We start from the raw sequence: 11,380 nt of genomic DNA on the forward strand, positions 1-11,380 counted from the left end.
AGTGTTGAGACGGGCAACCACACCGACACTACTTCACTGAATACTATCAACATATTAGTGTGCTGTTGGCCAGATGGGGGCACCCTTAACCAAGTTATGAAACATCCTGATACTGGTCTGGTGGGCTGCACGCCTCAATGAAAGCAGGAATCCTATCTACACTATGTCTGCGAATTATTATTGTCCTGCCTAAAATATATTCACAATTGATGCCATTACACTAGACAGTGTCAAGCAGGAACAGTGTAGCCACATACACTTGATAAAGTCAACAGCATACAGTCCTGCATGTTGCACAAATTATATTGCAAATCAACTTAGAGTTCATTTTAATGATAACTTCACATAAGCGAGCCAATTTGTATTTCGAAAAAAATAAAACTGTGTCCAGTGGTGTCCAGTGCATCAGCGTGTTTTCTGACCATTCAGTGGAGTGTTGGATGTGAGGATACTAGAGGAGTCTATTGTGTGTTGAGTGCTAACACTAGGTGGCTCTGTGCTCTGTTAGTGGCCCTGAAGAGCCACTCAGTCTTACTGGATTGGTCTTATGTTTACATAGATTCAAAAAAAAGCTTTTCTTTTTTTTCCTCCCACAACAAACTGTGGATCTTAATCTACTATTACAAGAAAAAAAAAGATCTCTATACAGCACCACTGATTTAACATTTAATCAAAATTATTATGAGAGAACAGTAATGTAATGTATTTTGTATAATATGGAAGCCCTGAATGCACTATACTAAACATGGGGAAAAAATTATACCAATTGCCAAATTCTTTCTCGCCTGTTCAAATAATTTTGGAGCAGATTTGCAAAAATAGCAAGGTCCTCAATTCCCATATCTAGGCCAAATTGTATTAGAGTGCTGATTTAATCCCCATCATTTACACGTGGCTACCTAAGAAAACCATGCCGCAGTGCTGAAACCAGAGTCGTAATGGATGGTTAAGTGACTCCTCACCAGATCTCTTACATATAATGTAAGTTCCATTAGCCCCGAAATGGCTACTGTATGGCATTTAATTAAATATAGCCTTTCAAAGAAACCCACGGCAAGCAATTTAGTGTGGTTACATTTGAAGCTTGTGTGAGGTTACTAGTGCTTTTAACCACTGCACCCACTGCATAGACTGTTAATTAACATATTTAGAATGAAGTAGATTTGCTATGCACTAATCATTCTCTAATTCACTAAGAACTGCAGCCTTTCAAACACTGGACAGTGATCAGCGTGCCAGGCCTAAACATTACATAATCGTTAATTATGTTTCACTAAAGGAAAGGAAGAAATATATAAATAAACACACATAAATTAACAAAGACCCATTGCTGTGATTGGTTAATGGATGCCTTTGCATGCTGTAAAGGCAAGGTCTATCTGCCATGTACTGAAATACACTTTGTGACCTACAATGAGCACATTCACAGGCATGTTAGACAGACAGAGGGAGGAGACAGGGGGAAACTAATAGGTAATATGCTACTCGCAAGTGTTTCTCCTTAAGTTTAAATGCTCAAAACAATTTCCAAACATGCCCTGGTCTGTGAAAAATTATTAGCCGACAGTGCACAAACGTCTTTCTCAACTTGTAATAATAATGAGTAAACAAACAGTTTCAAATATATTTTTTTCTGTTTAACCATGATGAAACTGAGTCCCACCCCACCTTGAATGGTCGAAAGGGTAGGACTGTCCCGGAGGCCCAAGTGCACCATGGGTAATGGTTTGACTCCTCAGGTATAATGAGGGAGCTGTGGCTTAGCTGCTGAGAGGTAGAGTGGCAGCACTCCAGCCCTGACCCCTCCTAATCCTGGGAAACCCATCCAGGGCTGAATCCCGCCTCATTCACAGGTTTCGGATGGAGGGGAGGGAAGGACGGGCTGGAGCTCCTCAGTCTCGGAAAGGATCCCATCAGTTTTTCTCACTGGGACAAGAGACTGAATGTACCTGCGCCCATCAGCAGGTTAACCACAAGTGTCTCTTATCTTATTCTTGCTCGCACTCTTTCTTTCTGTCATTCTCTTGGCTCTCACCCCTGTCTCTGATACAATCTCAGGAGCATCTGTATCCACACTATGATATGGGATAATGGGAGGGTGAAGGATTCATGAGAAGAGAATGCAAATGAATCACTGTTTACAGGATGATTGAGGGAATAAGTACAATTTTTGCTCGTGCTATCTTAACCACTTCACTTCATGGCAGAGATGGCAAATGTGATGTTAGTCGTCTTTGTTGAATCTCTTAAAAGAAAAAAAAAAAGTGAAACGTTCCAGTTCTGTTAAAAGAGCTCAGAAAATATAGCTGCAGAAAAACACAGTCGGGGAAAAAAATTGTACCCCTTTCTAATTTGCCGAGCTAATTTTCTCACTGAAGTCAATGGGAAAATTACCCATGCAAATTAGGACTGTTGAATCAGAAAATATGAACATCGAGCTTGATGGCAAGAAGGTAATCATTAGGGGCTTGTTCATGACCCGGGCAAACAGAGGGTAAATCAGCGAGCAAACCTTTTAATACTTATTTAGCATGGATGCAGCAGCATTTACCTACACAAAAGGAGTTCTCATCATTAGGTTTGTTACATCACACATTGGGACTGTGTGGATCAAACATCATTTACATATTTTGAGTCAAAAGGGATCAAAAAAAAGAATATTAGCCGGGGATTCGGATATCTTTTTTTCCTTCTTTACATTACATTACTTCCGTCCCTGAGGCCTGCGGTTCAGTCACATACACATTAGGAGAAGATCACACAGCAGGCAGGCAGGCCAATGCTGCACCGGCCGATGTCAGGTGACTCTCTCCACGGTTTCATCGGCGGCGGATCCCAGCGGGGAACGTTGCTGATTGCTGACCACGCACACAACAATGTCGCCTGTGAACCCACCGTTTTATGGCCGCCCCCGCTTTGATGTGACATCTAATTGGCCGAGATGAACTGTTGCTGTGGCAGCTTGGGGCCCAGCTCCACTGTACGCCAGTCCACACTGCCACTGTCTGCATTTAATTAGGTCCCCTCTGCCTCTGTGTGTGTGTGTGATTGTGTGTGTGTGTGTCTGTCTGTGTGTGTACGTGTGAGTCCGTGCTTGCACATCTCTATGTGAATCTGCTTCTATGTTTCCAAGCCCTTGTGCGAGTGTGTGTATGTGTGCACTTGTGTATAAGTTCAGTATGTTTACATCTGGGAAAAGAAGCAGATTTCAGTGTTTGTTGTACTGAAGAAAAGCAAGAACATACAATTATTTTAACTTCACATCAAAACACAGTGATGAGGAGAAAGCATAAGAGAGGTGGGACGGTTTCACTTCACAGCCTATCTGTGACTTGATGAGCTGCATAGTAGAATTAAGATGAAGAGGCAGGGGGGCTTTATTGCATGGTGGTTTGTTTTCTCAGCTCTTTAGGTAGCTTGAGGTACTAGTGATGGGCTTGGATAGTGACAGGGTGCGGTCGAGTAGAAGCTAGAGTGAAGGGTGTCGTAGTGGTTTGTTTTCGCAGGCCCTTCACTTCTCAGCGCTCGGCAATGGGTCCGGAGCCTGTTGTCGCTGCAGAGGGGCTGTGTGTGAGTGGCGCTTTGTTTAACTTCCTCTCAGTGCTGGAGAAACCAGCAGGGCCCGGTAATGAGTCTGCAAACAGGACTCACAAGGCAGAGAACTGCGTTCCTCATTACTAATTGCAGCGAGTGACGACAAGGAAGTGGCAGCTCGTGTTTTGGCAAGAGCCACCGCACTAAAGTGTCCAGTTTTGTACTTCCACTCTGGTTGAATAAGATCAAGCGTCTTCATTACAACAAGCGGATACACAAATTATATAAAACAGTACACACTTTAGTGATAAATCTCGCAAACTTAAGTTGGTTTCACTGATTGTGACATATTGCTAGAAATTAAAGTTGCACTCGCAATGACATGAAAATAGAAATTTTAGCATGAATGAGGGGAAATTTTACAAGCTGTGCTGCTTTATTTATTTGCACAAAACTGAAAAAAACAACACCAGAAAACAGTATCAGAGAGCAGTATCATGTCTCTCTGCCTGCACTGGACTCACCAGCACACAGTGATTGATTATGGCAAATTACTACCCCTGTATGAGCTGTGGAGAATCTGCTCTCTGTGCTGTATGCAGCCCTGAAGCAGGGAAAGAAAAATTGTTCCGCCCAAGTACCATAAAAACAGATTGGAACCTCGGCACTGTGAATTAGCTGCACAGGAAGCCCCCTAAACCCCCTGTTTTATTCATGAGCATGAAGGCTATCGGAGTCTAAGAAACCCCTGTGGTCTCACCCGCTCCATCAAGGTTGCATGCCGCGTCCATGGAAGGTTGCATTTTTTTTTCTCTTTTTGACATGCCACATCGATGCCACATTAAAAAGCATCAGAGATTAACTGCTGCTGTTGTTTGAAAGTATATAAACAAGTTCTTTACCCTAACACAGCAAGAAAGAGCAACCCAGCAGCCATGTTGAAAGCATTTAATGAGCAGAGCATCATTCAGCTCATGGATTGCTGCTTAAATGTCTGCTAAGTTACATTTTTGGGGTTTGGGGCTTTGTTTGGGCAACTGGGGGAAGAGCTGGTATTGGAGGGGAATGGAAAAAGTTTGCACAACTGTTGAGGAAATGCATTGTTGTCGATAATCCTTTGGAAATTGAAATAGGGAGAGGCATTGGCTCCTAAGGGGAGAGTGATGCAGTGGACACACACAGCGCAGCGCTAGGCTAGAGCACTGCCGAGCCTGAGAAGTTGGTGGTAGCCACAGGGGGTACAGTGGATTGAGGCCAAGAGGGAAGAAGGTGAAGAGGCCACATCTGCAGAAATTGCAGAGGAGTATACTGGAGAAAATGAGCCTTCAAGTCACAGAAGCCTCATGCTGTCTGTTTACTTCAGCCAAACTAATGCTTGGCACTCCAGCTTCTGTAATTATGAATATTCTTTGGTAATTTAAACACACTAATTTAAAACACTATGATCCTGAAATCTGTACAATGTTACATAAGGGGTGTAAACAGTAACAGTGGCATTGCAATGGCACCAATAAGGCACACACACACACACACACACACAGAGAGAGAGAGAGAGAGAGAGAGAGAGAGAGAGAGAGAGATGTGTGCACATGCATTAATGTCCTTGAAAATGGTGAGATTGGGAATATCAGTTTAAGAACTGCCAAATGTTATTTTGCTGGCAAGGGATTACTGAGGTTTTTATTTTTATTTTTTGATGAACATGGAAACATACTCATACACATCACTCTCACAAAGATAGAAACCACAAAACCAAGACTTTAAACTATGAATAAATGGGAGACAATGAGACAATAATGGGGCACCGAATTTTTCATAAATTATGTTTGCTTTTAAGTCCAATTCCCTAATTTTATAGCAACAAAACAAGATCTGAACTAAAAAGCAGCAGCATTCCCCTTTAATAAGCTGTAAATCAAACACAAATGACTTACTTTGCCAATGAGAGGAGAATTAATTGGTCTATTTTCCATTATGCAAATAAACAAGCAATAATGACAAAGTTGCTGCGGTGATAAGAATTACCCAGTAGGAGGCCATTTATTGCTTTTCCTTTTTTAACTCCCCTTGAAAGCTCTTGGATGTATTTCACAATGTCAAACTACAACATATACAGAGTTCAGAGCCATGCATACTTGTTTACTTGGGCTGTCTGGGTGCCAACATTTCCTAATTGTCCTCTCTGAATTTAGCAACTTGGTCTCTCATCATTATGGTGGCACTGAAGTCCTAATGAGTGGAATTGTTATCGGAAAGATGGCCCCCTTTTTTCCCTGCTGCGAAAGCACATTAGATCCAGACAGCTCATTTCCATTCCCCCTGTCATCTCTCTAGAAATGACGTGCAGTGCTTGAAACTGTTTATTTCCAAATTCAGACCTCCTCCGCGGCAGCCATCGGCTTCAATTACCAGTTTTTCCTGAGCGGAGCCATCAGGCAGCCTGACACTGAGGTCCAACCTAATTCCCACCTTCTCCAAAGTCAAGAGCATAATGTGCAGATAAAAAAGGTGGAAAATAGCCTGCCGCTCATTAGCATGCAGCGCCTGCCTGTTCATTTGCTTGCTGCGAATGAAAGTTCTGACACTCAGCGCCTTGTGCAATACGAGAATAGTCCTCTTCAGACTGCCTCGTGTCCTTACTGCCATGGAAAGGTCATCGGCAGAGGTGTGCGCTCACCAACCTGGCTCGCTACTCTTCACTGGCCCACCTGGGAGAGGGGTTAGCTGGGGGTATTGATTCAGGGAGAACCTCATTACCTGCTGAATCAACATATTATTGCCATGTTTCACCCAGCCGAATTGTTTACAAGTGTCTTTAGCACGGGCAAAAGCCTGCTCTGGTGGGCCACGACCGCATTCATTAGTCTCTGACCCCAGTGATTATGTGTTATCTGATACGCTGCTATCTGGCTTGGCCGCCTGACCAGGGCCACTGGCCTGCATTGGCCCGGGCCCATTACAACACCTCTCCCTTTCTCTCTCCCCTTTTCTCTCCTCTCCCCCTCGATCCCTCTTTCTCTCTGTCTGTGCTCCCTATGAATGTATCCATTAGCCTGCCGATGTGTAAATTGTTTTCACCTGCACTGCGGGCAGATGGGGAGCAGTGTCTCTGTCGTGATTTCCTATGCATGAGGTTTCTAATCAGTCAGAGAGTAACACGATTCCCCTGCTCCTTGCTGGAAAAAGGCGAGCTTGTGCACATGTACACGTACATATACACACTCACTCACCCGCACACACACACACTCACACACACACACTCACACACACTCACAATCTGCAATCAATATGCATGCTCTGTTGTGGGGATATTGGTGCAGTGGTAGCGGTGACAGGGTTCATTATATGAGCTCGCCTTACATCACTGTGATGGCTTAATACAGAGGAGAGAGCCCAGGCCTGAGCTGATCCATGCCTTTGCCATTCCCAATTTCAGTCCAAATTGAAGGATAATTTGACCTGGAAGACTAAACCCACATAAGCGCGATGACATCCAGTGGTGGTGTCAACCGAGTCTGACCCTGGGAAGAGACAAGAGAGGATGCCCCTCACGCAAACAAATAAAGCACTCCCTAATGCCCTAATGTGGATGTGACATGTGCCCTGTGGGCCTCTCCTGGAGGAGGGGGTCAAATAGGCCATCCAGGGCTGGATTGGCTCTTTGGATGTGGGGAGAGGTGCTCATATAATGAGCTGTTAAACAGTCTATGCCATCTCTGACAACCAGGGCTATGCTGCTTTAGTAATGACAGAAAGTTACAGAGCTTAGTAGTGTATTTTGCAAAATCATAGCAGCATTTTTGCAATGATTTTGGAAAATATAATTGGGAATATCATTCCTAATATAATTGAAAATTTAAGATTGAGCTAAAATCCTGCATCACATACCAGTGTATAGGTGTGTCATGTGTAACATCGCTACAGCACATAAAAAACATTGCTTGTGAGCATTTACTTGGCTGATACATCAGTTCAATGGTGGAGCTATTGATGCACAGGGAGACAGAACCAGAAACAACAAAAGCCAGCTCCCAGTTCAGCATCAGTAATGGGTTCACTTCAGTGCAGTGACCCACAGCATGACAGCCAGTTCACTACCCCAGAGCCAGAGCTGGTAAACATGGAGGAGGATATTTACTGTGTTAACAAGGTCAGGGATCAGACTAGCCAGCAAGGCCCACCAAGGGACCAGACATCAAGCCCTAGCTGTCATACGCCTGACCCAAACAGCCCTGCCAGCATGGATCTCGTCATCCGACAACCACACACGCTGCCCTCATCCGCTACTAGGCGCCGCACCGACCCAGCTATCAGCTGTCGGTCAAACTCCAGGCTCACCGACTCTTGTCAAACTGAGAGATGATCCTCTGCTTCCTGTGTCTCTCGCCCACTTACACTGACTTGTGTGGACCGCGGGTGTGTGAAAATGATTGGAAAGAGTTGAGATGACACCAGACAAAAGCAGCAAAGGCCCATGGGAAGGAGCAAAAAAAAAAAAAATAGGAGAAGGAAAATGGAGAATAAATCTAGTTTCTACACTGTGACATCACAAGACATGCCTGCGCTAACAACAGTTCACTGTCCTCAGACCTGGGAGTCTTTGTTGGAAACCACACTGAAGCATTGTGCTCTCAGACAGCACTCAAGACTGCCCTGATGTTTATTCAAATTACCAGCAAGCGCAGCATCATGGTGAATCTCATTCCCTCAGTCATCCATACTGATGGTGGAGAAAACATGCTCAAGTCTATGAACTGGATTTTTTTTTTTTTTTTTTTTTTACAGGCAATGCTGGATACCTTACCTTTTTTCCTCTAACCCTGTGCTTTGCCAATATTTGGATTCACAAATTTTAAGGAAAGCTGCAGTATGTTATACAAAGCATGCTGCTTCAAAGCATGAAATATCCTCTATAATTACCCATGATGAGATGCAGTACCTAAACAAAGCTCAGTTTTCAAATTAGCATAAGGTCACACCCCATTCATAATGCATACGGAACACTCCCTATATTTTTGGAGTATTGTAATTATTGTCACTCTGAGCAATGACACAGCTTCTTGACATTTTTTTTTTTTTTAGACTTTGTTCAATTTCTTGTTAATTTCAAACCAAAAAAAGGCAAGCACTGGAAACTTGCTTCCTCCATCCCATTTTATTTTGTCAGCTTTCTTTCCCACAAAATTATGAAGGGGATTTGTTGCACCTTTTTATCCACTTGACAACACTTACCTAATTGCTCTCCTCTTACAGTCACAAAATGTACACCCAAAATGCACACACTAAACACAGAGATGCAAATAAACTGGATGCAAGCATGCAGTGCATGAGCGTGCACACACACACACGCACAGTTCAGAATCTGTGATATTTTCTATCCTTTTTAAATTTTAATCAGCCATGTTTTTTTTTTTTTTTCTTTCACAGATACTACTAATATCATCATCTGGACTCATTTAATCCGTTTAATATAACTTTGTGAAAATCAAACTATAGCTGTGCCAAATACAAGTGCCTAGTTTTTGAAACGATTATAAAAGCCCGGTCAAATCTCTTCCGCTGGTGGCATCAGCCAATTACAGAAACAAGTGACCATTGAATTAACACATGGAACTTGAAAGCTTTTACACTCTGATGTAGAATGCACTCTGGGAAAATATGGCCTATCTTAATTTGCAATTTCAGGGGGACTCACCTGAGCTCTGGGCAAACAATAGGCTTCAACTCAGTGGAACCATAGTGGCATTGTAAACGTTCAAATGTGTTCACAAATGTCAGTTTTTGTTCACAACTTTTTTTTTTTTTTTTTGTAAATGCTGAATAATAAATGTTCAATCACAGTCTAAGTCCTTTTCACAATGGGTTACAATGGACAACCTCTACACCATTTTCTTTGACTCTCAACCATAGATGAGAACTGAGGATTTGAATTAACCCCAAACTGCTTCAATATCTAAGTGATAGTGAAAGGAGTGGAGGGAGAGACATGAAAACCAGAGGTATGGCAGAATAGCCACAAAACACAGATAAACCCAACATGTGCATCACAGAGAGGCGAGCCAACTGTTCCAAGTCTCATACAAGGGGGGGAAAGGGGGAGGAGGGTAGGGGGTTCAGAGAAGATAATTTGGCATTTGTATAAGCTGTTTATCAAATTATTAACTGCACAGATGTTTCTGACTGGCTAGCGGCTGAACATGGGCTCTGCCAGGCAGAGGAACAAAGGTCTGAAGGATTCAACGGAGATGTGTGCTGAATATCAATTTAATTTACTAGCTCTTAATTCTCATGCAAATTTTGACCTCTGTTAGGGCATATCAATGACCATATATATTGTATGTCCTCAGAGGAACAACGGGGAGGGAGAGAACAGTGCAAAAACACTGTATAAAAGAAACAGGGAAAATGATAATTTCTGTGTTGCCATGTAATAGTTTTGATTTAAAAATGTAGCATGTCACTATCACACATTTATCAAAACTTGCAAAGGCTATAAGCTGCTTTATCACTACAATAAACCAAAATCTTTTGATTTTTAGGCATTGTACTGTAAGTTATTCTGACTAAAGAGGATATGTAGATGATATGGAATATTGTGGTGGGGATTTTATCATTGACTTACTGCAAGTTTAAGAGATAGATAAGAGGCTCAACAACACAGTGTGCAGCAGACACAATGGCTCTGTGGGCCCTGTGGCCTTCACCATTCTTTGTCTATGCAGAGTGATTGTACTCATACTCACCGACATTTCTTAAGTTACAAGTTGACTCCAGACTTTGCCTCCTCGTGTGAAGTCTCTTGATTTCTATCTCAGTCACAACACTCCACATCGGGCATGGCACCAAAACATCTTGATGGTTCTCTGTCTGTTACACAAGCAAGGCAAGTCAGGCAGGTCATTCAAACCCATCCCGCACAGTGCTTAAAACTGCTGTCCACAATGCTATAGCCATCATCTACTGAACACACAATGTGACATCCAACAAGGTTGATCACTGGCACTAAACTCAGTTAGGCTCAGCCAGAGCAGCAATGCTGCGACTCCCATTTTCTTCATCACCTCCAAAATGCTGCCTTTCAGCTCTCCGCTGCACAAACAAAAAGCCCTGCAACAATATCAATTATACATGCAGGAGGCAAACAAGGGGATTTATTTCACAACAAATAGCCTCACAGAGAGATGCTGAATAGGGGAGATTAGCATGAGAAAGGGACAACAAAACTCCCCAGTTCAACAGCTAAAGAGCAATTTGATGGGACTGGAATTGGGGAAATTGCTTGATTGGGGTCTGCATGTGGAGGGGCTGTCATCACAGAATCCCAGCAAGGACTTGTCGTGTTGCCGCCTTTGACGAAATGACACACTGCTCCAGTCAAACCATGACATTATGAGATCTGTCAGTGCTGAACTTTGAAAATGCATGACAAGATCAGGGGATGATATAGTAGCCATCAGAGAAAATGAGACATGAAAATGTATCTGATAGAGAGAGAGAGTATCTTATCAGCTAAAGACAAAGCAAGCCTTGTGATGGCTGGCATTTAGCCTAAACAGTCAGCTCATAGATGTACAGTAAGAGATTTCTGTCAGCAAAGGAGGGTTTGTAGAATTACACACTTTTCATTCTGGGAACAACATTTATTACTATTTGTTAATACGGCAACATTATGAAATTAAAGAATAATTTGTGATGCCTTACGCAGACTGGCACAACTACAGACCGCCTGACCTTACCTTGAGTTTTATTTGATTTGCATATAATTTTCCGTGTGTGTGAAAGATTTTAAACGAGCAGTCTCGAGAGGAGCTCGCGCGCCACGTGGTCGCTGTGTTTATCAGCAGGG

At 42.9% G+C, this 11,380-nt stretch overlaps 1 long non-coding RNA gene across 1 annotated transcript in view; it reads right to left on the reverse strand.

Annotated features, from left to right (window-relative positions):
• LOC115354460 (uncharacterized) overlaps nucleotides 1-11,377 on the reverse strand; it is a 37,006-nt gene extending 25,629 nt beyond the window's left edge. The window contains exons 1-2 of the long non-coding RNA XR_003927777.1: nucleotides 11,271-11,377; nucleotides 10,278-10,401 (exon numbers count right to left, since the gene is read on the reverse strand). This is a non-coding gene — a long non-coding RNA (uncharacterized LOC115354460). The remainder of the gene's footprint in view (nucleotides 1-10,277; nucleotides 10,402-11,270) is intronic.
• Nucleotides 11,378-11,380: the final 3 nt, after the last annotated feature.

Source organism: Myripristis murdjan, chromosome 22 (genome assembly GCF_902150065.1).
Source record: "Myripristis murdjan chromosome 22, fMyrMur1.1, whole genome shotgun sequence".
Classification (NCBI taxonomy): Eukaryota; Metazoa; Chordata; class Actinopteri; order Holocentriformes; family Holocentridae; genus Myripristis; species Myripristis murdjan.